This window comes from Malus domestica, chromosome 13 (genome assembly GCF_042453785.1).
Source record: "Malus domestica chromosome 13, GDT2T_hap1".
NCBI lineage: Eukaryota > Viridiplantae > Streptophyta > Magnoliopsida > Rosales > Rosaceae > Malus > Malus domestica.
Genome location: NC_091673.1, coordinates 27749817 through 27771957, shown reverse-complemented (window position 1 = coordinate 27771957; position 22141 = coordinate 27749817).

Here is a 22141-nt window from a genome sequence, read left to right as displayed (position 1 = left end):
GGAAGTGCACTGGCAAAAGTCCGCCATTTTCTCTTAGTTCCCAACTTGAAACGTCGAAGCATCTTTACCTGATTACCAGCTGTATCAGGGTCATAACGAGACAAATCAGTAAACTTTCTGTAGTACTCATGTGCTGACATATTCCTTTGTTTCAATCGAGTAAACTCTTGCTTTTTACGATCGATGTATTCTGGAGGGACAAATCTCTTCATAAAGTTCTCTTTGAATACTTTCCAGTCAGCAGCCGTCTCAGGTGACATAAACCTAGTCTGATTTTCCCACCAAGCTACTGGCTCTCAGCCCAAAAACCAGGTAGTGGTCTCAACCCACCTATTAGCAGGAAAGTTCCCCTGACTTTCCATCACCTGAAACGTCTTCTCAATATGGTCTAGCCATTTCTCTGCCCCCTCATGACCTTCATTACCCATAAAACGATCCAATTTCAAATTGTACATAGTCTCTAGGGGCGTCATCTGAGGAGGGGGAGGAGGACGAATTGTATTCTGAAGAGCCTGGGCCATTGCTTCCCCTAACTGAGTGATATCAGGGAAATTAGGTTCAGGAGTACGGCGGGATTCCCTACGTTCCCTACGAGGCAGCATAATTCTGACAAAAAACATCAAAAGATCATTAGAGCATTAATAATTATACAGGACTGCAACCTAGGCTCTGATACCAAATTGACACACCCCGATCCTAGAATCAAGGCGTGCTGGCCGTCACGTGAGCGTGACGTAGCCAAAAGTGCGACACGAAAGCAAGATATAACAGAAATATGAAGGAATTTAAACCAACCACTAGCAGAATAACCTACTAGCATACAAGAGAGAGTTATAAAGTAAAACACATGAATTCAGAGCGTAGGTATAAGTGCAGTCAAGTAGGACCATAATTAAAGTACAACACCCGCAGGTGAGTCCTACATGCAGAACGTCTGTCAGAATGCAAAAAAAGACCTCGTGAGCCACCAACTGCTAACTAGAACCTGGAGGGGCGTAAAACAAAGATGAGTGGGTCAGTAAAACCAAAGATTTTCCAAAAGCATTTCATTTAAAACGTTTCTAACCCTTCACCGTAAAACCTGTATACTTTCCAAAAAAAATAGTATATAAACGTATATATACATATATCATCAAAACTCCGCTCACCATCTATCAACATAACATCTCAGAAAGAATATGCCATGCCATGCCAAAATATAATATGAATGCATCAATATAACTTAGGTGAAATAATAAATCAACCGGAGACCCTACAGTGGTCCTGTACGGCTGATTCTATAGCTCACTATCCCATCCAGCCGGAGTCACCAACTGTGACCTGTACGGCCCTGCCAGAGTCACTAACTGTGACCTGTACGGCACTACACTGCACATAAGTCGGAACTACCTATAGTAGTCTGTACGACTAAGATGGTGAAATAATACGCTCTAGTGCTTCTCTCATCAATCATCTGTGCACATAATCTAAGGTCACCTACCAGTCGGAACCCCTCTAATGGTCTGTACGACTGGCATGTCGGAACCACCTCTAGTAGTCTGTACGACATCCACCTACTTGGATCCAAGGCGAGCGTGCGGTGTAGTGAATATTATAAACACTAACACCTAGGGTGCAGGTTATGAGCTTCCAATGCAATTCACATAAAATAAATCGTATGAATAATGTAAAAACTCACCTGTGCGTCAACAGCGTCAATTCACATATATATGCATCAATTATCAATTCAAATATCTCATCGATTGCATGCATGGCATTTTAAAACATATTTTCATATAATTGCATTTTTTGGGAAAAACAGTAGTATATAGGTAATACGAAAACAAAACTGCCCACTCACTGATAAGTCGATGGGTCGTAACCCCCGTGACGTCCCTGGATGCGCTCGTCCTCGGGATAGGTGTCACCTATATGCGAAACAACTATAAAAACGTTAATTTAAACACATAACCAACAATTCGAAATAACTTCTCATACGATGCTCAATTTGGGTATATGAATATACCACATCGACCTACTCGACGTCACGGAAGTCGAGGAATTTTTAGAAAAATTTTTAGGCTTGCCACGCGCCCTCACGCGTCATGGGTGGCACAGGCCTACGCGTCCCCACGCGCATCATCTTCCTCAGCCAGTCGCCGGACTGGTTTTTTCCGGTGGCCGGATTCTGGCGGGTTTTAAAAATGCTTGTTCTCCTTCGTTTCTCAACTGATTTCTTTGAATTTTATATCAATTTGAAGCCCTCAACATGTAGAATCACGATGGACTAGTTTGAAGGTCTAAAATTCACTAAATTTTACCTGGGGAAGCACGATAGTTCATAAATTTTTGAGAACCTCCGTTCTCGGTCCTCCGACGTCCAAATATCACCAACGAAGTACCCCGAAGCTCGTGAGGATGTCCTTAAGCTCACTGTGAGCTTGAAATTCCTTGAAATGCAAGATTTCACGTGTGCATGAACAGTGCACATTTTCGGGGTTAGGGTTTCACGACGATTCTGAGGGTTTCACTTCCTAAAACTAGTACCAATCAACTCAGAACATCAAGAGGGTGAAGAATCATACCTTATTTGCTTCGATCCACGAAGTTTTGGAGGATTTTGGTGTTGTCTGTACGATCGAGGGTGAGAGAGAGTGAGAAAGTCGTGAGGGAGGAGAGAGAGAGAGACACGGGGAATAGGGTGAAGGAAAGGTGAGTCCGTGTGTGAGGGTGTGGTCCAACCAAAACAATCCCACTTCAATCCCTAACCACACAAATTTACAACTCAATTTTCTCCAAAAGTTTAGGGATGATAATTAGTCCATAAAATATATACATATGTCAAACACGGACCTTAATACCCGTCAAGGGTATTTTCGTAATTTCACGCTCCCGATAAAAAAATTTCGGGACGGGCTGTGACATAAATACATTGAATTCAAATGATGAAGTATCATAATTTAATACAAAAATTTTACTCCAAAGTATTTTATATGAATTTACTTCATTCATTTGTTTGTGGCATTACAATTTAACCTTTCAATTTAGAGATTTTTTACTGTATTTGATCCTCAATAACCTAAAACCCATTATTTTACTTGGTTGTTTTAAGACGCCCCCAATCAAAAAATTTTCTAGCTCTGTCCTTGGCAGTATGGTAATTATAGTGGTGGAGCTGTTGCTCCACGTGGAAATCATGGCAACTTTGGTGGTCACAATGCACCAAATCAAGGGTATGGCCCCAATAACAACAACAATAATAGGGCCCCTCATTGAGGTATTTTTGCAGCTCCTAGACTTCTTGGGTCATCACCAAATTCTCGTGGTCCTTGCTAGATTTACCGTCAACAAGGCCATCTGGCTGCACAATGCCCGCAGACCCTTCATCCTAACGATGAGTTATCCCGTGCATTTGCTGGTAAGCACCTTGCTCAATGTTCTGATGCGTCTTGGCTTCCGGACACAAGTGCAACCCATCACATGATTAATGATGCTCATTCTCTGACTGGTACCACTAGGTGTGGTTGGTAATGGTGAAACTCTCCCTATTGAGCACACTGGTAATTTGTCCTTTGCATCTCAGTCTTTTATTTTTCGTCTGTCTAATGTTTTACACATTCTTGCCATTCGTAAAAATTTGTTGTCTGTTGCTAAGTTTACTCGGGATAATTTTGGTAGTTTGACATTTTTCACTTAGGAATTTGTTATTCGTGATTTAAAAACGGGAGTTGTTCTTTTTCAGAGGCCATGTGAGGATGGACTATATCCAATTAAACTTGGTCGTGCTTCTAAGACTTCTGCTTCAAAGAACACTTTTGCGTTGCCTTTTTATGGCATCGCTGTCTTAGGCATCCGTCTCGTCAAGTACTTGTTGTTTTAGCTTCTAGGCATTTGTTAGGGTCCACTTTTTTTAGTTTCAAATAAGGATTTTTGTGATAATTGTGGGTTGCGAAAGTCTCATTGCTTGTTGTTTTATTTTTCGAGAGGGTTCACTTATAGGTAAGCAGAGCGTCACTCGTCAATAGGCTCCTTGCCTAAATCCTTTTGATCCTCTAATGAGTCCGTTGTAATCATAATAAGCTAAGTTAAGCTTTAATTGACATTTTATCGAAATTCGTCCAAAACTACCATTTCGGTTATGAATTTGCAACATACGGAGGACACCACGTGATCAGAACACCAAAAAACCTAGGGGAAGGTCACGGGTCCTGCACGCGCCGTCACTGTGGTGTCACGTGCCGGGAAACACGTGCCGTCATACTCGCGGTCGCCACGTCACACTCGCCGGTGCGATTTAACTAAATGTAACGCGATATACATGCAGAGGAAGGATATGCTGTTAAAGTTAACGGCGTCGTCGCTACCGCTTTCAAAACTACGGCGACTGCCGTTGACCGTCAGTCGGTGCCAATGCTGAAATCTGCAGAAAAACACAGAGATGATCATGGGTTCCCCGAGCTCCAAATTCACTGATTTTTAGTCCCAAATTGATCCCAAAGATAAAGAGACTCACCTAGAACTGGTTTAGGAGGAGAGGTTGAATCCACCTCGGATTCAACAGTTTTTGTTCAGAAAAACTCGCCGAAACTGCAGAAAGTGACAGAGAGTTTGCATGCATCAAAACATAGGTAAATCACAACATTAAATTAAAGAAAAATCCCACAAACATAACTGAGAACTTACCCAGACCATGTGCAGCAGGATTGGTGGTGAACCGTGGCTCGAATTCGCCGGCGTTAGTCCTCCTTCTATTGCCGGAAACTGGAAATAGAGATGAGGGTGCATGCAGGGGTTAGACTTGAACACATAGCTTAAAAACCTCATCCAAATATCCCAGAAACAAGAGAAAGAGAGAGAGAGAGAAAGAAAGAGAGAGAGAGAGAGAGAGAGAGAGAGAGAGAGAGAGAGATAGAGAGAGAGAGAGAGAGTGAGTTCGAGAGAGAAAAAGGGTTTAGAGAGTGAGAGAGTCTGAAAATGAGGGAAGAGAGAGAACCGGACGTGGGTATATCCCACTTAAAATAATTTAGAGTGCTACTAAGCTTATTTTTTTATCAACATTTTAATGAAAATGTTAATGACATGTTTATCCTTGTAGAAAAAAACTTTTAAATCCCTACCCATTTCTCTCCACCACCGTCTCTCCTCCCCGTTCTTCTCTCTTCCATTTCATCTCTCTCCATCCGAGAGAAAGATCCAGTTTTTCCGGCGGCAGAAGAAGTTCAAGAATCTGCCGGCAGCCAGCATTTCTCATTGTTTGTTTCTATATGATTTCTAGGGCTCCAATTCCAAATATGTTAATCAATTTGTGGTCCAAATATGTTAATCAATTTGTGGTGTTTTCCAATAAATTTTTAACTTTTCGACGTTTTAATGCAATTTTGAATTGCATCTTTAATTTTATAGCTTCCAGCTCATTTGAATCAAATCTCAGCTTTAGAATTTTTTTACTTTTACTTTTTAATTCTTTCAATTCAAACAAAATTAGTTGAATTGAGGAAGCAGATCTCCTGCTCTCTGCAACTCTCCAACAAAACCAATGACAATGGCTTTCAAGGTTGTAAATTTTCACTAGATAAATTTTTGGGTTTGTTTAGTTTGCACTGTTAAAAATTTGCAATCTTGATTTTGGTGTAAAGTTAGTTCAGGGGAAGGGACTAGTGGTGGAAACAGAACATTGGAGGTGTGGTGGTATAAAGGTTATTTTAGGAATAATAGTGTGTGAGAAAATAAGATTTAAATTTTTAAATTTTTTATGGTGGTGGGATAATAAGGTTGGTGGAAAAATAAGACAATGGGGTGAGTTTAACAACATTCATAACTTAAATGAAATTACCCAGTTACCCTCCATAATTGTAAAAATTGTGAAAATTACATTATACCCTCAAATTCTGATTTAAAATTCGATTATTGACGTTATAATAACGTGCTAAATTAAATTCATGAGACTTAAGAAAGTACAAGGATTGAATTCTCGAGTCGAGGCTCAATAAATTAATTAAGACACCCATTCAGGGGCAAAATAGTCATTTCACATGTTTCGAGAATAAAATATAATATTTTAATGAACGGGTTGTAACACTTTGTGAGCTGGATGTGAATTATTGTTGCTTTGTGAGTTGGATTCTTGTTTCGATGGATGAATCATTGATGCCTTTACTGTTGCTAAATAGTAAACTGTTTTTACTTTTCATGAATACTAAATTGTCGGCTTGATTGCCTCTACTATTTTCTTTTGGTGCTTTTGACTAATGAAAACATGCTTCTTGTTGTGATCACATGCTCTCTGAATTTCTAAATGCTTACACAGGTTGGATCATGCAAATAAGTCCTAGGCATCTTGGTAGTCGGCCCATTTGGTGTTTTGATTGTTTGGCTTTACTAGTTGTTGTGATGATGCATCTGAAGATTCGGAATAAGTTTTGTCTTTGTCTTCATTAGACTGGTTGGGCCGGTTTAATTGTAACTGTAATTGAGCTGTCTGTGATTGTAATTGTGCTGCTTGGGTGAGAAGTTTCTATCGAAGGACTTCAATTTCTACAACTTTGTTCTTTGATGTTGATGACTTGGAGAATTTTAATTTTCCCTTTAGTGAAGAAGATGAGGAGATGTCTGATAATAACTGTGTTGTAACGACTAGTTATGGATTAATGGGAAATTCACTAAGAACCTGGTCGATGATTCTTTGTTGGTTGAATTTGTCCTACCATTTGACTGATCTGACTCTATGAACTTCTTCATTGACTGCTTAATTCCCCCATTTTAAAATCCATAGAACTTTATATTTGGCCATGAAAATTTAAAGAAGAGGTATTTTCCTGGTGAACTAACTTCTGTCAAATCTTGACTAAAAATGGAGGACTCTGTGCATGAGTGAGTCTGGTATAAGACTGGCTGTTGGGCCATGAACTGAAACTGACCACAACTTGGAGAACCAAGCTGGAAATATTGGTTGAAATTTCTTGTCGAAATTGATAAACCAAGAGTTATTGAAATCCTCTTTCTGATAGAAGAAAATGTTGGTCTATGCATTGTTGTAATCATAGTAATTGTCATGGTTCTATAAGACGCTAGGCACTAGTCGGGCGGCGGGTTAGGGTCTAGCGCCTAGGCACCTAGGTGGGGTCTAAACAGACTAGGGTGATTTGAATAGGGAAAAGAATGGAAATAAAACATTACCAAGTAATTTAAATAAAGATAAAATTAAGAAATTATATTATATTTATTATATATTTCCCTTTACTATTATTATATAACATAAATTTGTTAGTGCTTATTTCCAAATTAATCTAACTATAGACAATAAAGTTGGCGAGGGTTTAGACTTCGAGTTTCAAAAAAAAGGTTCATATCGATTTGGCGAGCAAAAGAGCGCCATGACCCGCTGCATCTCTTATGTAATGAATTTCTTTCTTCCAAACTCTTATTTCTAGATGGGTTCTTTGATTTGTTCTCCAAGGCTTTTCAGTTTCCACATTTAGTGATCAAGCTCTTTGATTTGTTCTCAATTCTTTCTGTCGCAGAGAGAGGAACTGAGTTGAGAGGAAGTCTGAGTTACACTTACCGCTCAGGGCCCGCCTAGGCCTCTGAATGCCCGCCTAAGCCGCCCAGTTGTCCGCCTAATTTTTTTCACGTTATCTCTCTCGATTATGGATTAATTATGGTGCAAGCCACTGCCTAGGGCTATTTTTAGAACATTGGTAATTGTACTAAATATTTGGTGATTGAGTATGAAGGGACTTGTGTTTGTAAATGGGGATTCCCCATTCCTTTTTTGTCATGATTTTTCCAATGTGTAAATTATAAGGATGTTGTTTTCATCTGTGTGACTAGCGATGAGTTTAATGGTTATTGACTCGGTTTCAAAGAGTATACTCTTGTAAAACCCAAGGGTTTTGTATAACTTTTCTGGTTGGTAATAGATGTTTGGTGGAAAGGTACAAGGCTTGCCTTTTATTTGACTGATTCCTTTTTTACTGGGTTGAGAGAGGCAAGAAGCCTTCTCTAATTAGGTTTTCATCTTGATATTTTTTTGGGTGCAAAAACTCTATTGTTAGGAAATCAACAATGTAATTTTGACTGTCTCTTAAATACTCGATTTCAAAATAAAAAATACTTAATATCGTGCAAAAATCTATTTTGATGCCAACATCTTTCTGTAAAACATGCTTTGAACTTTTGCAATCGACTTTTACTAAAAACATTTATTCAATAAATCGTCTTGAAACTTCTTAATGCATAGTACTATAGATAGTATTTCTTTTTTGATAGTACTATAATTACGTTGAGCTAAATTCCATACTCTTTAATAGAAACAAAAAATTTGTTCAGGAGAACTGGAACAAGTTGACTGTTTTGAGGATACCTCCATAACCAATTTTAGAGGCATCAGTTTCAACAATTTTGAATTAATTGACTGTAAAAATACCAAGACAGGGCAATGTCTTGACATGTGACTTGATTTGTTTGACTATAGATGTATGTGTAGGAGACCAAGTTGGAGGGTTAGTCTTGAGCCTGTCAAATAGAGTTTTGCATTGTTCTCTAAGATTTGGATAAAATTATGCGACATAGTTTAATGATCCTAGAAATCATTGAAGTTGGGTTTTGTCAGTAATCTCGTCTAGGAATTTGTCTACAAATGGGATGACTCTATCTGTTGGTTAGATAGTCGACTGGTGGATGTTGTATCCTAAGAATCTGATGTTGGTATGAAACAATTTTATTTTTAACGCTGAGACAACTAACCCATTTGACTTATTTATTCTGACAAACATATTTAAATGTTTCCAATGTTCATCAATTGATTTAGAATAAATGGGAACATCATCTATGTATACTATTGAAAAGTGACTATATTGATTGAATATTTCATCCATGATGTTTTGGAATATATTGGGTGCCTTTTTTAGTTCGAATGACATTACATTCCATTTATAATGTCCAAAAGGGGTGACAAATGCTGTTTAGTATTTGTCATCCTCATCAATTTGGATTTGCCAAAAGCCAGATTTCATGTCAAACTTGAAAAAGTTACAGCTTGACTCAATCTTTTTATTAAATCTCTTTTATAGGGGATTGGAATATCTTATCTATTCCAATACTTCATTGAATGGTTTGTAATTAATGATGAGTTTTGGTGTACCTCTTTCTAATGAACATAAAAAGCTTGGCATGACCAAGGCGTTTTACTTTTTCTGATTATTCATTTACTAAGTAATTCTGTATTTTCTTTTTACAGAATTTCATGATTTTTTTACTCATTTGAATTGGTCTTACTTTTGTTGGTATTTTCTTTTCATTAAATTCTTTTGGTGTATGGTAATTTGTCGATGTGTTGTTTCCTATGCCAAAAAGCATTAGGAATATGGACAAATTTCTTTAATAAGTTTTGGTTGAAAGGTTTGGATTCTTTGTTGTAAAGGTTTACTAGTTAATTGTTCTTCAATCCTTTTGTAATTTATTTCTTCTTTAAGTAACTGATATGTTGTGTTTTTTCTGTCAATTAAGTTGATCGATTTTGAAATAATATCGTTCTTTAGCTGATTTACCTTTCGAAGTTTTGTTTTTTAAGAGAACTAGAATTTCACTTCTTAACCCATAGCAATTGTGGAAATTCCATCATAATCTACTGTAAAGGGATATAATAGGGCTATGAAAGGAAGTCCCAACATGATATGGTGTGATATTTTTTTTTTATTAAGACAATGGTGTTTTAAAACAAACATTATCTTGACAAATGTGAGTTTTTGGTGTTCATATTTTAACTGCATTGGTGAAAGATTTGTTGCACTAAGTACTTCGGTTGATTTGTGAAAGTATTTAGTTAGAATTATTCCTTCTTGTATGCAATTTAAATCTGCTCCTAAATCTATTAGTACGATTGTTTCTAATTGGAAATCTTCAATTATTATTTTTACTTTTGAATACCATTTTTATTCTTATTTTGTTGAGTAAACCCAAAATTAGACTTTTAGTTGATCCTTTATCATTTCATCATAGTTGACTTCTCATGGTTCTTCTTCAGATAGAAAGAAGTTGATTCATTGTTTTTGTTGGCAAGTTTTTGTGTTTGTCTGTAGCTGAGATGATCGGATTTCTTGATTATCTGTTTTGAGGAGTTTTATTTATTCCTTAATTTTGTTTACTTCGTATTGTAAATCTTTAACTATTATTTGTCCTTTTGCTTTACTAAATCTTTCTAAAATTGTATTTAAACATATTTTACTTTGAGAAGCCGACGATTGACTGGTGCTAGCCTTTCCTTAGATGACTAATTTTTTTTAATTTTTTCAAGCAATAAGATTTTAATTCTAGATTATCCATTTTACAGATTAATTCAATTAATAAATCTTCTCGTTCTTCTTGTTTGTTAAAACTGAAATTGTTTTACTACAAGTATCTCTGCATCCCATATTTATGTTTGGGGAATCAAAGTTGCTTGAATGATTTGACTATGAGGAGTTGGACTCGAAGTCTTGTTCATTTTCACTTTGGTTTGTGTCTTTTAATCATAAAACTTGAATTAATTCAGCCTTTTCTTCTTTAGATATTTTTAATATGTTAATTGTCTTTTTAACTTTGTATTTATTTGCATAGTGGCCAAACTTGCCACATTTATAGCAATTACCTTTGGTTTGATCTATGGGGTTTTTAAATGTTTTCTTTTTCCAATTTTTGTTAGGTTTATTCTTTTCATAAAATTTATTGGTGTCAAAATGTTTATTTTTGTCTTTCCTATTGTATTTGTTATATTTGTGAAATCTTTTACTTGGGTATTTATTGGGATGTTTTTCTATTCTTTTCTTTTTATTGGACAGAGCAATAAAGGGTAAACCATATTGTTCACATAATATCCCTAACTCATATTTAGCTATTGATTTGTCTTTATTGACGTGTTTTGTGATTTTCATATTGATACACATTTTAATCATTCTTTTTGGATAATATTAATAATATTCCATAAATAAGGGTACTATATGGTATGATACCCTATTCATTGACTAAAACTTGTCTGATTTTGTGAGCAAACAAGTTTAGTGTTTTGTTAATGAATTTTTCTTTTCAAAATGATTGGTTACCATCTCAAATCACTTAAGGTAGGGCATCTTAGATTACTGAGTTGGTCATGTATGACTAGGTGTTCCTATGAAATGTTCAATTATTGTGAAAAGTAGTGTGTTAATAGCAACTGGGACTCCCATACCATTCTTCCTTTTTAATTGTGTTTTTAATAGCTGACCTAAAATGTTCAGTGAGATGTTTTTTCCCACCATGATTGGAGTTTTCCTGTGAATCCAGTGACCAAAAGGTTGACGACTTTTGATTGACTGAGACTATGATAAGTAACATAATTGTTAGCAACCATAGATTTGTGTTGTAGTTTGTTTAAAATTTCTTGCTCAAATAAACCATCTATGTTCCATTCATAGAGTTTATCTACAAATACTAGGAGTTGACTTTGAAAATTTCTTTCTTCAAATTAAATTTCTAGGGGTGTTGGTCTTGGATGTCAATTCTTGGTAAGATTGGTTGAGGTTATTTTACCTTTATTTGTTATTCTTTTTATTTCAAGATTTTGTAAAGCTTCTTCTAAATTTTCTATTGTGGTTGAATTACTTTGTTCTGATTCTGAGTTTATAGAAGTTGTTTCTGGTTGCGACTCATGTTGTCTTACTACTTTAATAGTTTTTTGTTCTTCCTTTAATTCCTTTAACATTCGTTATGTATTTTTGTCTTCACGCAAACCGAGAACCGACCCAAACCAACCCGCTACTGTTGATTAACCGAGCTGATCAGTTTTAGACCTAGCTTGGTCGGTTTCGGTTTGCAATTTTGGCCTAATCGACTAGGTCGGTTAGGTTTCAATTTTGGCCTAAAACCAACCCAATCCAACCCACACCCACCCCTAGGTTTTTCGTTGGTCATTGTTTTTTGTTGTGGAAGTTTGTCGATTTTACTCTCAGTTTTGTCTAATTATTTTCCAATGACATGTAGGCTTTGGTTTGTGAAATTGTTTTGTTCTATGATTGGTTTAATTCCTGCATTCTCTTTAGAAATTTTGTAAGGTGTAGCCATTACCTGTGTATTTAAAGTAGTGATTAATATTGTCTTGTTTGACCCAATCCTTTTTTTGTGATTCCTTCGATTTTCTTTTCTGATTCATAATATTCTTCAACAAAATTGAAGAATAATATATCAATCTTGTGTTTGTTCATAAAAGTTTCCTTTTTTTTTTTGTAAATATCTAATTTTTTTTTTCTTGAGTATAACTTTGTATGAATCTTTCTCCCCTTTGTATATTTTCGTCTGCTTTGACATCAATTTCTAATGAATTCCAGTGTATTTTAAATGGCTTACTTAAAACCAATAATTGTTGATTTATTTGATTTACTTCAAAATCGGTTGATGTTGGCGAAGTTGGATCTTCTTGAGTTTGAGTAGTTTTAGTTTGACTTTGGTTTTCGTAACAAGGGTGAGTAACTTGGAGTTTTTTTCTAATTGATTTAAGTCTCATATTTACTAAATGAATAATTAATTCTTGGTCACGTTCTAATATGTTTGTTAAGGTGGATCCTGAAAAAGAATGTCTAGTTGGTTCTTTAAACATAGTTGATTGACTTAATTCTTTGAAGTTGGATGCTTGACTTTGTAGTTGGAGGATTGAAATTGATTTTAATTTTACCATTAAAGTATTGTTCTATGTTGTCTAGATTGACTAAATTGTTTTGGATATCTACTGGTACTTTCATTAATTAGGCACCAATATGAGGGTAAACGGATGTCTGACCACTTAATGGTTCTAGGTATTTTGACATTGGCATTTTCTTCATTACTTTGTATTAACAAGGTGTGGCCTCTAGAACTCTTAGCTATGGCTTGGAAGTTTATATTTGTACCCGTGCATTTGTAATAGACTCTGAAAATTAGAGCTGATGCTTGGACACCTTCCATGACTTGATAACCAAAAGTTTTTATGTTTAATGTGAGTGCTTTTAACATATGAGGATCTTATAAGCTTACTGTGAGATCTGGGAAACAATCGAAATGGATTGGTCCATTGTTTAAGCTTGACTCAACCATTCCAAGAATGTTATCACTAAATTAAGTGAATCTTGCATCTCGAAGACATAACAAAATAAAGGTGTTGAGACCTCTTCTTGTTAATGGTTTTACTGCGATCTATACAAGACCAATGTGAATGTATTTATGATCGTCTTTTCTATGAGCTCTTATTTGTTCTGGAGTTAATAGTTAAAATGTTTCATGTTCTTTACTAAGAGCATAAGCTTGCTTAACTGTTCTGACATGGTGTTCATATTTAAATGAAGAGATTGACCATTTTTCTTATAAATTTCTTTACTAGACACCTTGGGGATATTCCAATCTCCAAAGTCAACACTTTCATCTAATTGAAATTCTAACTTTTGTTCTTCATTCACTATGTCTGGGATCCTATTTAGACCAGATCTAGAGCTAGAACTGGCATATGAGTTTGTCCTAAATAGTCGACTCATTTTACCTAGTTTCTGGATTCTACAGATAACAAAATAAATTACCTATCGACGAGACCTATTGTTTGGCTATAGGCTCTTCTGGTTTGGTTTAAGTTAAGAAACTCAAGTAAACAGATAAGATGCAATATTACACAGCCCTACGTAGAAAAACCAGAAACTCGGTGAGCTCACTACCAAGGTTCATACAATCATTTAAAGGCATTTAATGAACATTTTATGTGAGACTTGTGGATTCAAATTTTCGTCTTCTTCTTTTTGGACGAAAATGCACCTGCAAAACAATTAACACTTTAGGTCAAGGCCAAGAGCCTTATGCCCCCACAATGAATGGGAGGGGGGCTTTGACTGAAGAACCTCCGATGCCAAAGTTAGAATTTGAGGGGAAAATGTTTAGAGAAATTTGGAGATTTTTAGAATAGAATTGGACTTAGATTATTTGGAGAAATGAGGGCTATTTATAGGGTGTGGCCGACCCTCTTTGGAGAAAAGGGGTCCGGCCACTTATGGTGGTTTATTGGCTCTAATTGCAAGATATTATGTCAAATATCTTGCAATCAATTAGAAAATTAATCAATTAATTTTGATAATTAATCCCAATTTGAAAAGAATAATTGGGAATTACCTTGTGGATGAAGGTTTGATGAGGAGTGATGAGAGGGTATAAAAGAATACCATTTTGATCACTTTTGACCTCGATTGAGTCATTATTGTCTGTTGCATGTGCGTGGGAGTCCCGATGTGCCTCAAGGGTAATTTTTTCTTTTTACCCCAAAGTCCATGTGTCGCTTCCATACTTTTCTTGATTATTTTTTGCTCCACAAATGTCGGGCTGCTCCCAGGAAATGGCAGCAGGTGTAAAGATCTTCTTGCTTTAGGAAACATAAGATTGTTTCTGTTTTGATGTAGATTCCCTCTTTAATTAAAAATTAGATTCTAGGAAAGGGAAATAAATTACTTCTAAAGTCCATATAAGTCTACCTTAAGTAGATTATTAAATCAACTTTAGAGAGCAATTTATTCTACCCTACAAGAAAGAGAAAGCTAAAGGATATTTGTTCCCCCTCCCCTAGCAATCTTCTACACTTGCATGTGCAAAAGACTGTCTTTTGTTGCTTACTTCGTTTTCATGCCGCACTAAGGTAAGAAAAAATTAATTTTTCCTTGTCTTCGCAATTTTTGCGAGCTTCGGGGCTTAAAATTTGGCTCGACAAGGGTCGAGGATATGTCAAAGTTGGTTGTAGAAGGCCACGACATGGCTTGCCGTGGGGTTGTTTGGAATGGCAGTGGCTAGTTAGGCCAGTGGTGGCTCAGCTTGGGCTAGGCTGATGGGAGCGTAAGGGTGATAAGATGGGCCTGACGCGGGCCAGGCTGGTGAGTTAGGTTTGGGCCTCGGCCCATGCGAGAAAGGGAGAGAGAGGGAGTGGGGCATCAACCCTCTTCCATTTGGTTTGGGTCGTGAGGCTTACGGGCTGAGTGGATTTCAGGCCATGCTGTGGGCCTGACACAGTTGTTGGACTCCTACAGCTTAAGCTGTGAATTTTCCTTCTTTTTTTTTTTAAATGTTGGGCCCTGCCCCGTGCTGGCATAGAAGGAAGAGAGAGAGACCAAGTGTGTTGCCCGTTTGAGTGGGATGAGATGAGAGATACGATCCAGGCTGTGGGGTCTGGCCTGCTTTTTTTTTTTTTTTTTTTTTTTGTGCTCAGCAGTCTAATGAATCTTTTTTGCGTCTTTGTAGAATTTCTTCGAGCATGTCTTCCCCAAGCCACAAGAGTGATGATGGTATGTCGCCATTGTATCGTCCAGGTGGGTCCTTGAGCTAGGTAGGTTACTTTAAGGCTGCTTACTTCAAAATTAGCTCAGAAGATTCATTCAGAGACTTTCTTGAGGCATATAGACAAGTCATTTTGTCATGAGTGCATGTGAAACGCGTCAAGGAGAGTAGCAGTCGTGAGCCATGTAGTGGGGCTCTAAAAGCCATCAAATTCAATCTTTATTACTTCAGGTTGGGATTTACTTTTCCCATGCCGCATTTCTTCCAAGAGGTGCTTTGCTCCATGAAGTATGCTATCACTCAATGTTCATTGAATGCAGTTCGTGCGATAGTGGGGTTCTTCAATCTAAGCAATTTTTTTATTTAGATTTGACCGTCAACGAATTTTGGTACTTCTTTGACATAGGCCACATTTAGTGAGTTGGACAGCTACGATCCCGCCATAGTTTATTTGATCATTCAAACAAGGGAGACTTTGGAGATAAATGGAGAATGAGAGTCTGATTCCTCCTCCGAGCTGCATGTTTCGACGGTTTTCATATCCGGGTAGTCGACTGCTTAATCTCTCGGTTGCTTTATACTTGTGCTAAGCTATTATCTGATTTGCTGATTATTTTTTGCTACTCTTGTAGATTTCGAATTCGGCTTGACTCCTAAGACTTCTTCAGATATGAAGAAGGTGTATATTGCCATAGGTATCCTTCCTGAGTACTGTGAGTGGCGTTGGCTACTTAGTCCTCTTCGCTGGGAGAAAGGTGGCCTGCCCCCGAAAGAAGAGATAAAGCGAATCAAGGCCGAGGCGTTATTTCATCCGATCACTGTAGTTGAGCCTGCTGCCCGTGAAGGTGAAATAAGAGATTTTTCCCGTTTGCTAAGAAGATGCCAGCTGAGAAAAAGCCAAAGACTTCTTCCACTTCTCACGAAGGTTTGCCAGCTGCTTCCAAACTTGTGATTAACTTGACTTCCTTCAAGGGAAAGAAAGAGGATGTCGTTCCGAAGGTGGCTAGTTCAATTAGGACTGCTCAGCGTAGAAGTTCCGCTATGCCCCTAATGCTAAAATTTGTGCCAAAACTTCCGTCAGGGGCTAAATTTGGTTCACATTTGGAAAGTCTTGCTACCATGAATAGCGATAAAGTGGATTCTGTTGCCAAAGTGGCATCAAAACCCTATCCCCTTACTGCTGGGATTGATTCGCCAGGTAAGAAGAATAAGACTACTCATGCAGGTAGTTGTGAGAAATCCACTAAGTTTGTTTCTGGGAAAGCTACTGAGATTTGTGTACTTTTGGGACCAGATCTGCTTGAGTATATGGATATGTGTGCCAAGTTTGTTGATGGCGTCAAATGGGTTATTAGCCCAAGTTGCTTTGTACAGCATATGACTGAGTATAGAAGGATTGCTCTACTGACTATGATGTAGAAAACAGAGATTCTAGCAGCTGAGTCTATGCTCTTTGATCAAGAGGACACCAAGGCTGCTAAGAAGGTGGCAAGGACTATGGTAGCCGAAGCTTACTCCTTCGTCGATAAAGTCAAGAGGTTGGAATCTACATTTGCCGCTTTGAAAGGGTCTAATATCTTTGCCCCCACTTCTCTGCAGCTTGAGATCGCTCGCCAGAAGATCGTGGATTTGAAGACTAGGCTTAACGTGATCCAAGTTAAGTATAAAAGTATAAAGAAAGAGATCGGGTGTTACATACCTTATATTCAAAACCTTGAGCGTGTCGTCTCTAACCTCCGCTCTGCTACTTACACAAAGGTTAAAGAACTGATCGCTGCTAATAACCAAGTGATCCACTTTAAGAAGGTGATTGACAGGCTTTAACCTTAAGTGTTGGAACTCCAGGGTGCTTTAAAGATCAACGATAATCTGAAGAAAGAAGTGGAGGAGCCACAACGCATTCGTGCTGGTCTACTCGAGGAGAATGAGTAGTTGAAGGGTGAAAAGGCTAGGTTCGAGGCTTCGTTTACTCATAGTCAAGCTGATTTCTACAAGCTAGGTTATGTAGACCATTTCATTGGGCGGCCGTCTGACTTTGAGTTTTCTGGTAAAGACTTCGAGACCTTCTTTATTCTTCAGAATACTTGCTCATCTTTACTTTCGAGGCTTCCATTGGTGAAGTAGTTGGAGAAGTTGATGCCCAAGTAGGAGTAGCTGGGGGTAAAGAGTCAGATGGTGCCGCTACTGAAGGTGTCGCAGCTGCAGATGGTGCCGCTACTGAATGTGCTACTTTTCTATAAGCAGTCAGGTTCGTGTAGCCTATGCAGCTGTAGGTGTTGGTGTAGAACTTTGCAAAGTTGTTAGCCATAGTGTCAGGAGTCGAACACCTTACTTACAAAAGCAGACAAGTCTTCTTGACCACTAGGCTATTAACCTTGGCTTTCTCCAATTCCGTAGGTTATGTAGCAAGTATCACAACACTTTAGGACTTGGTGTAGGTCGTTCCACGCTTTGGTAGAAATGAAGCCTATCGATTGTGTAGCATGTCAACGATGGACGAAGCTTCGTATATGCACCCTAACTTATTTAACCTCTCACAGAAATGTGCAGTTGTATAAGTTTAGGAAACTATAGGCAGTTTTCTGGAAACTATAGGCCACCTTAGTGCATTGGGTAACAGCTTGAGGGTTCCAAGGCAGCCATCCATAGGGCATACCACGTAATGTGGCCCCTCAATTTCTGGTACCCAGTTCCCCGTTGATTAGGCCAAGAGACCCAAAATCCTTATGTTAGTTAAGCCTTGAAAAATACCATTATGGCTACTTCTACGAATCCCGGCGCAAGCTATCATGCATCTAGTTATACTAGGGCATCCCAGCTCATCCACGTCTGGATATTCGGAGTGTAGAGTTTATCATCCCGCTTTGAAGAATAGAACCATGTGGGTGTCGGGGAACTGGTTTACCCTCTTGCACTGGAAAACATGGTTGGTCCTTTGGGCGGTGCAATTCCTACGATGAGTCCCTAACAAGGGTGTGATCTTCTTTTGAAATGGATGAGTGATTAATTGTTGTGAACATATAGTCAAGCCAAGTTGTAAATTACTTCTGAATTCCTCATTGAAAAACTAGTGAAACGAACAAAAAACTTAGCTGTAAAGTAGAGACAGCATAACAACTAGATAATCCTCAGCTAACGAGGTGGTACCCGTTAAGCTGCTTGAGTCTTCGGGCTTTAGTGTAGCGGGAGGTCACACATGGTACTTCCTTAGATTGTAGGCGTTCCACTGCTTTTCGATCTCTTTGTCGTTCATGGTGGCAAGGGTGTAACTACCCTTGCCGCCTACTTTGCTGATCTTGTATGGTCACTTCCCAAATAGGATCCATCTTTTTGGAGCCTTTTCTGCAGGTAGTGATGAAGGCTTTTCTTAAGACTAGATCTCTAGGCTGGAATTGCTGGATCTTGACCCTTTTGTTATAGCTAGAGAGAAGTTGTTGCTCGTAGACTGCGATACGGGTGACGGTCTACTCGTACTTTTCCTCTACCAGATCTAGGCTTGTGGCCATCTCCTTATTGTTCTGCTTGATGCTTGGTAGTAGAGTGCTAATGCTTGGCATGATGACATTAGGAGAAATGATTGCTTCTTAACTGAATGCCAAAGAGAAAAGAATCTTACCGGTAGCTCGTCGTTTGGTGGTGCGATACGCCCATAGACATCCGGGGAGTTCGTCTAGCTATTTTCCCTTCTTGTTAGAGAGGGACTTCTTGAGGAAGTCAAGAATCATTTTGTTGGATGCTTCAGTCTACCTATTGCCTTGAGGATATCTTTGCGTAGACATGTGCTGCTTGATGCCATACTTTTGGAAGAACTTCGCCAAATCTTTGCCCACGAATTGGGGGCCATTATTGTGGTTGTAATGGGCTTTGCTTCTACCCATTTGATGAAGTAATCGATTGCCACAATCATCATGCCTCTACCTCTAGTAGCGGGTGATATTGGCCCTACCAAGTTGATTGCCCCCTGCATGAAAGGCCAAGGACTCGTCTGCGGGTGTAGTTTGATGGCAGGCAGTGCTGGTACCGGTTTGTAGCGTTGGCAGCGGTCGTACTTTTGTACTAATTCCTTAGCATTTTGGTGCATGGTAGGCTACTAGTAGCCCACATGAAAAGCCTTTTGTGGTAAGGATCGGCCTTCAGAGTGATTTCCACAAACACCTTCGTGGATTGAGCTTAGAACCTTTAGGTCATCGAGAGGCGCTAAGCAGTGGAGATGTAGTCCAATGTAGGATCTTCGGACGAGAATGTTGTTGCACATTTAATAGTATGCTACCACCATTTGGTGCTTTCTAGACGCCAACCTTTTCATGGGGAGTGTGCCATTGACCAGGTAGTCTATAATAGAACTTTTCCAGTTGGGAGTTATACTAACCTGTAACACTTCGACTGCTGGCTCTGCCTCTATGCATGGCTTGTCTAGATAAGCACCAGAATAGAGCGTTTGAGTTTGTGGTCGAAAGCAGAGCCTAGGCCGGCTAACGCGTCCGTATGGGTGTTATCTGCCCGTGAAACTTGAGTAAGGGTGTAAGTCTGAAATGCCTATAGGTATTGCGCTATCCTTGAATTGCTAGCTTTTTCACTGCCAAGTCTTTTGCCATTCGGAGGCCTACTAGCAAGGCCTCGTACTCCGCTTCATTGTTAGATGCTTTGAAGCCTAGAGTGATCGCCTGCTCGAGCATTGAGCCATTTGGGGTGACAAGGACCACGCCCACTCTTGAGCCTTTGTAGTTGGATGCGCCATCAACATGAAAATGCTAGAAATCTCCATTAGGTGTAGCAGGCTCAGCTAAGGTGTTGCGTCACCTAGGCTAGGCATGAATTCTTCTATGAAGTTCGCCAAGGCTTAGGTCTTTATCGCCATGCAAGGTCAAAAAATTAAACCATATTGGCCAAGTTTCAAAGCCCATTTCATCATTCGTTAAGAAGCGTTTGGACCATGTAGGATTGACCGTAGAGGATATTAAGTCATGACGATGACTGTATGAGCTTAAAAGTATGGTCTGAGTTTCCAAGCCACAACAACTAGCACCAAAATTAATTTCCAATCTTTGGATATCTAGTTTCCACATCATAGAGAGGTTTAGAAGTGTAAAATACTGGCAGTTGGGCCCCCAGGTCTTCTCATATGAAGGCAGAGCTCATTGCTACTTTGGATACTGCCAAGTAGATGTATAAGTCCTCCGCTGCTTTTACTTGGATAGTAAAGGAGGTGATGTGAGATACTTCTATAGGTTTTAGAAAACTCTTTCGCACTCATCATCCCATTTGTTTCGTTGTGCCCTCTTGATGGCCTTGAAAAAGGGGTTGCATCGATCAGTGGATCGTGAGAGAAAGCGGTTAACGGCGGTTGTTCATCTAGCCAAGCTTTGGATCTCCTTTAAGGTAGTTAGAGATTTCATCTCTAGGATTACTCGGATTTTCTTGGGATGTGCTTAGATTCCTCTTTGGGTTACTAGATAACCCAAGAATTTGCCGGAAGATACTCCAAATGTGCATTTGGCGGGATTGAGCTTGTAATAGTAGGTGCCTCACTCGATCACAAATGCGATTTTCTCCTTGTCGGGCTCATACATGGCTATTTGGTTGTAGCTGGAGTATGCGTCTAAGAAACTGAGCAGCTGGTTCCCAGAAGTTGAATCTAGTAATAGATCGATTCGGGGAAGTGGATAAGAATCATTTGGGCATGCTTTGTTGAGGTCGGTGCAGTCTACGCAAACCCTCAATTTGTCATTCTCTTTCTTCTTTACTAGCATAACGTTGGCAAGCCATGCTGAGTGTGCTGCCTCTTCTATGAATCCGGCCTCTAGTAGCTTGTCAATTTCCACTTCAATGATTGTCACTTGTTTGGGCCCAAAATGCCTTCTTTGTTGGATCACTGGTTTGGCAACAGGGTCGACGTGTAACTTATAACAAGCAATCTTAAGGTCGATGCCAGGCATGTCGGAAGGTGACCACTCGAATATGTCATGATTTTCCCTAAGGAAAGTTGTGAGATCTTCCTCTTCCTTCGGCCTTAGATGTAAGTTGATACTAGCTGTCTTCTCCAGCTGCTGGGGATCAAGAATGATGTGCTCGGTGTCCTTTTTGGGTTTCCATCCCGTCTCGTCTATTGGCATGTTGGTTTAGACACCATCTTCTTAATCCGTCTACTGTAGTTGCTATTTAGTAGGTTTATCGTCCCCTCGGACCTCGGTAGCCTATACGGGGTAAAGGTCTTCTTCTTTGATTCCTTTAATACTTGCACAATGCATTGTCGAGATGCGGCCTGGTCAGACTTAATTTCTCTGACTCTTTCTTCCAAGATGCAGAATCGAATTTTTTGATACTTGACGAAAGTGACGGTGTCCAGCTTTATCAGCCAAGGTCACCCTAGAATCGTATTGCAGAGAGACGGGTTGCTTACTATCATGAACGTCTACTTTGAGACAACTGGCGGTGTTTTCCCGTCAAGTATAATGTGGCTAATGGCAGTCGAGGTGTGTCCGTTGAACCTAATGAGTACATCCACTCGACGTATGATTGTGCTTTCCAGGCCCATCTTCTAAATTACTGAGAGTTGAAGAAGGTTAACCACACTTCCATTATCAACCATCATTCTGCCAATTATGGCATGGGCCAGTTTGACAGATACCACCAACCCATCATCGTGCTGAAAGTCGACGTCTACGGCATCTTTTTTAGTGAAACTAACGAAGGTCCAGGTTGGACGACTGCCTGGACTTGTGAGACTAGTAGTTCCTGTTGGATCTTCCTCTTCTTGGAATTGTTGGTGGCCTCCAAGTGCTCGGATTTAGCGAAGATGCCATTAATCCAAATTGTCTTAGCTGACGACTCTTCATTGGTGTCTGCATTTGTTCTAGGCTGCACAGCTGGCTTGTCC